The sequence below is a fragment of the Sinocyclocheilus anshuiensis genome, unplaced genomic scaffold, assembly GCF_001515605.1.
Source record: "Sinocyclocheilus anshuiensis isolate Anshui unplaced genomic scaffold, SAMN03320099.WGS_v1.1 scaffold1039, whole genome shotgun sequence".
Classification (NCBI taxonomy): Eukaryota; Metazoa; Chordata; class Actinopteri; order Cypriniformes; family Cyprinidae; genus Sinocyclocheilus; species Sinocyclocheilus anshuiensis.
This window is the reverse complement of record NW_015547675.1, coordinates 229,668-234,944: the sequence shown is the minus strand read 5'-3', so window position 1 is coordinate 234,944 and position 5,277 is coordinate 229,668. Positions and strand designations below refer to the sequence as shown.

The 5,277-nt window shown below is 36.8% G+C and overlaps 1 protein-coding gene across 3 annotated transcripts in view; it reads right to left on the bottom strand.

The window, feature by feature from the left end:
- The window catches only part of LOC107702988 (inactive rhomboid protein 2), a 61,053-nt gene that overhangs the window by 45,261 nt on the left and 10,515 nt on the right, over positions 1 to 5,277 (bottom strand). Inside the window, exon 1 of one of the 3 annotated variants that reach the window (XM_016505477.1) lies at positions 2,098 to 2,196. The exons of the other annotated variants lie outside the window; for them this stretch is intronic. The gene's annotated coding sequence lies outside the window, so the exon portion shown is untranslated. Of the gene's footprint in view, positions 1 to 2,097; positions 2,197 to 5,277 lie in introns of those variants that run through there. 3 annotated transcript variants of the gene reach the window in all.

Below are 5,277 nucleotides of genomic sequence, written 5' to 3'. Positions count from 1 at the left end.
CCTTGACAGGCTCAGACTACAGATTATGGTGGGATATTTGAAACAGCGATACCAAGAAAGTTTACTCACTACAATATGGTGCAAACACATGTAACATTTTGGATGCTTTTGATATCAAGTTTTGCTGGTTAGCTTTGTCCTTGACAGGGTACAAGATGACCTACAATCTAAAACATGAAATTTCTGAAATTGTTTTGTTCAAAAGAAATAATGGTACATTAAATACTAGGAAATGAATATAAAATAGGAAATATACAAAGACAGTTTACTACAGAAAACTACAGTTCAGTTCAATTAACAACAACAGAAACATTAAAATGGTCCAAGAACTGGTAACTTAAACAGGGTTCGTACAGATACTGCAAAATAAAATTCCAGGACTTTCAAGGACTTGCACTACTTTTTTGGTTTTCAAGGACTAAAATCAGATCTCACTTATCAGTTTTGTTTTGTAGAAAACATGGAAACACCAAAGATGCTTTAATATGTTGTGCGTTTTATTAGACCGGTGACGAAGGCACAGAGTAGCATAATAACAGAATTTTCAAATGTATCTAGTATGATAAAACAGCGCTGCTTTTTTTTCCCCACATACACATGACCGGAAGGAGCGGAAGCGGTCGACTGTGGCATAATAAAAACTCTGCTGCTTTCGAGCCGCATGTCGCGCTCGTTCAGCGGCCTCGTTTTGCTTCGACGGCTTTCAGCCTCACCCTGCTTCATTCTACTACGTTAATAAATCATTAGCTCATCCATGAACATGATTTCTGCCCGAGTCCTGTCGGATTGCATCGACTGTGTGGATGAAGACGACAACTCCCATGATTCCACACTCAGTCATGGCGTCATCAAAGTATGCCTTTGTCTATTTGTTTATTTTGAATACGCGCCCTCTAGCGGCGAAAATTACATATTGTGCCTTTAAGAACTGATAAACAAGTATGTGGTGTGCACCCGGGAACTGGGAAGTATGCCAATGCTTGGGCAGGCAGAGAGGGAGATATATGTAGTTGTGATTTCTGTGTTCTGGGCCATTCTTCGCCACTTCTCATCTGACACTTGACTAGTAGCGACATTAATAAAAAAAACTCTTCATCTCCACCCCAGACTCCCTGTCTCTTCATTCATGATCCAACATTCTTGGTGTCACCTCATTCATGATCTAACATTCTACACCACTTAGCTGTCAGTATTTCACTGTAAATTTACAACAAAAAGTTGTACAGTGAGGATGAGGACTCTTCCAATAACATGCCCCGCTAACAGTATGGAAAAAGCTACCAGTTCAATGAAATGAGACAGTAGAGTGTAATTGGGAGGCAGGACCTAAACAGGCCAAAACAGGAGTCAAAGACAGACTCCCAGAATAGAGATAGAGCAGGTTACATCAAAAACATGGGTTAAATTAGCTAGTTCTGTGTGCCAGGAAAGATTAGAGCCAATTTTCTTTTAGACCAGCAAAATAGTGAAACCCGGGGAAGTGCTTTAGGACAAAGCCCTATCTGTAAATTTCTGCAAAAGTAGGTAAATAAAATACACCAGACAACTAATTGAAAAACAAATGTTTTGTTGATGTAAGGAGTGCACTGGGGATAGAAGAGGAATTTCTGTATTCCAAAATGGCATCTGAGTTGATTTCAGATGTTGAGAAAAGTTTCTATAAGTTTTAATTCAATTTATTAGATACATGTTATATGATCTGTGTGATCCCCTTGTAGCCTTTTTTTTATGACGTTTCCAAGAGACCCCTATTTGAATATTAAAAATTCTTGGTGACAACAAGAATTTTGTAATATATACATATTTTTGATATATGCAACATATTTTTAATATATGCAACAACTGCAGAAAGATTCAAACAATAACATTAACAACAACAGCCAGATTTTTTTTTTTAAATAAAAAATGTTGGTTGGTTGGTTGGTTGGGTGACTTACAACAAAACATGTTATCTGCATTTACTACATTCAAATAAAGCTTTGACAAAAAAAGAAGAAGCTTTTTTTTATTTTATTTTTAACTTTTAGAATGCACAATATGCATATTTTCCTTCAACTGGTTAAAATGTATAATAATGCATAAAAGCTTGATTCTTACCTCAATTCATGTAATATTTCCTCATCACTCAAATTTTAAACTGCCTTCTGCCATATTTTCTTACAAAACAAAATCTATGCTGCAGCCTGCGCCTGCGAGAGGGAACTTTGGTAAGACTGCTGCTAACTTTTCTTGATACTGGGCAGTATTTACTGTGAGTTTTTCAAATTGTAGTAATTGGGCTAAAGGATCTAACACAAAAAATCTCATTGGTTGCTTCTGTCATCTCTAGTCTGAGGGCTGAGGCAGTCTCTTGCTGCCACCTACTAGTGTAACAATGTAATTGCACAGAGTGAGAGCTTGTCACCTTATGGGTTGCAATTATGTTCAGTTTGATGTAGGTCAGTAGCTCCCAAACCGAGGGTCGCGACCCCCCCACTAGAGGTCACTAAAGATTAACAAGGGGACGCCAAGCTCTCTCTGGTTTAGGGATGCTCATTTCGGTTAATTTTCCTGACATAATAGAATGGACAGTCTGTGACCCATTAAAAATACACACACACACACACACACACTGTTCTTTTTTTTCACAGTTTTATTTTACTATGACAGCTGCATGATCTGAAATTACTATGGGGCTATAAGAGCAGAAACTGACAGAAGCAAGCAGTTGGGTCATTCCATGTCAACCAGAGGTCCCCAGCTAAAAATTTTGATTTGTTTTTTTTTCTGGTGAAAGAAATACATAAATGAATAAGAAAGCCAAAATATCAAAGGCCATGGATGAATACTTACTATTTAATGCAACAAATATTATTAATGTCAACAGACCTACCAACCTCTGTGCCAAAATAAAATAATGATGCTGCCATCTTACTAATCTTCATTTTTACTCCCCTGTAATTTGGCTCCAAATATTAGGTGAAAATTGTAATTTTGACCCTCCTCAACAAAATAGTGGGTTACTCCGTAAATATTCATTCACGGCATTTCATACTTTGGCTTTCAGTACTACATATGTTTGTCTTTCTTCAGAAAAAAAATTGTCGACTAAATAAAAAATTTGAGCCGGGGAAGTTTCTGAAATTTGGTTGATTTGACATGGAATGACCCAGCTTGTTGATAAGTGTTGTGTACTGGAGATAACAAGTGAACTGCTTATTACTAGGATTAAAAAATACATCAGAGACTGCATACTGCTCCATAAACAGTTGTCTTCAGATGGACAGAGAAAAAGGCTTATTAGACAAATGATCGAGTGAGGGACCATGACAGCAATTAAAATCACCACTGAGAACAAGCTGACAAGAGACTAAATCAAAAATAAATTAAATGTATATATTTTTTTAAAGTCCTCATTGTGTCATAAATGTTCACCAATGCCAGACTATTGGCACATTTATTTATTTATGTTTCCTGTGAAATAATAATGTAACCATTGGGGTCTGACTTTGGATACAGACAAAGGCACTGATTTGTGAACAAGGATTGCAGCCCCACAGGCATTACTTGAAAATGAAAAACGGCTGACCTCCCCACCCTTTAAACTCACCCTTAGAGTTTAAGGTGGTTGGATGGATGACCATATTTTAGATCCCTTAATCCTACCCTATACCCAAACTACCTTACTAACTGCAACCCCAATTCCAGAAAAGTTGGGACATTTTGTGAAATATCATAAAATCAAGAAATTGTTATTTGTTCATTCTCTGTAGCCTTTAATTAATTGACTAAAGTACAAAGAAAAAAATTCCAATTTTTTCACTGGCCAACTTAATTTTATTTTTTAAATATAAACAAATTTTGATTTTGATGGCTACAACACAATCACCTCACAATCACCCAAATCACCTTTCCTTTTAATTACACATTTTAATCATCTGGGAATTAAAGATGCAAATTTTTAAAGGGATGTATGGGCTAATTTTTTTTTCTCGTATAGCTTTTAAGTAACATCTATTTTAAGTGATTAATAGCAGTTAATATTGGCCACTCATACTGTACGAAAATTTTAACAGTACACAAAAGCACTTAAAGGCACAATGTGTAAGATTTTTTTATTAAAATACTCCCACACTCAGTCACGGAGTCATCAAACTACGCCTTTGTCTATTTTGAATACGCGCCCTCTAACGGCAAAAATTACATATTGTGCCTTTAAAGTAGAATGACGTTTATGTGTGTGTGTAACATGATAGCACTGTGATATTGTTGAAGAAGGCCTGCCTTGTAAATACAGCTATTTATGGTAATCATTCAGTGTACACACAGCATTAGTGGTTTATTTTCCCACTTTCATTTAATTGGTAAATCACAGCTGATTATTTTTAAAGGGGTCATATGATGCGATTTCAAGGTTTCCTTTCTCTTTGGAGTGTTACAAGCTCTTGGTGCATAAAGAAGATCTGTAAAGTTGCAAAGACTAAAGTCTCAAATCCAAAGAGATATTCTTTATAAAAGTTAAGAGTCAACCACGCCTACCTAAAACGGCTCGTTCTAACACGCCCCCACATATCTACGTCACTATGTGGAAATATTAGCATAATGCCGCCCAAATGTGCACGCAAAGAAAGAAGGTGTGGTTTCAGGAACAGCAGTAGTGTTGATGCAGCCAAATCAGGGTGTATGAGGGGAACAGGGTCACATCACAGGAGAGTGAACTGCCTGTCAGAAATCATAGCACGTCAGCTGTCTTAATTGGTCTGTATATTAATGCAATATTTCCTTATGATTTAAGTGAGCTTTGCTCCTGATAATTAGACAATAGAAACAATCTTGTCATATGTGGTACCAAGTGAACCAGTTGAGGATTCTGTAATCAGGCATTGCAAGGAACTATGAAAACATTGCAGGTGCACAGCTTGAAGAGTGCCAAACCAAATTATGTCAATCCAGACATTTAAGAAATTGGTTTCCTGCTAAATCTGCTCAAACATTTTTAATGTTTACTATTACCTTGATACTCTCTTTAGAGATCTTAAAAGTACGGAGCCCCTATAGGGACATGGTGGTCGAAAAAAAATTCGGGGTGGGAGGAAATTTTTTTTGCGTTCTCTCGCAAAACTTTTGCATTCTCTCGCAAAGATATTTGCGTTCCCTTGCAAAACTTTTGTGTTCTCTCGCAAAGATATTTTGCGCTCCCTCGCAAAACCAGTTTTCGGACAAACACTTCCTGTTTACTCTACAGCTTGTAAGTTAGTGGTTCATACAGCTCATAAGTTCATAATGGAGCGGTTCATT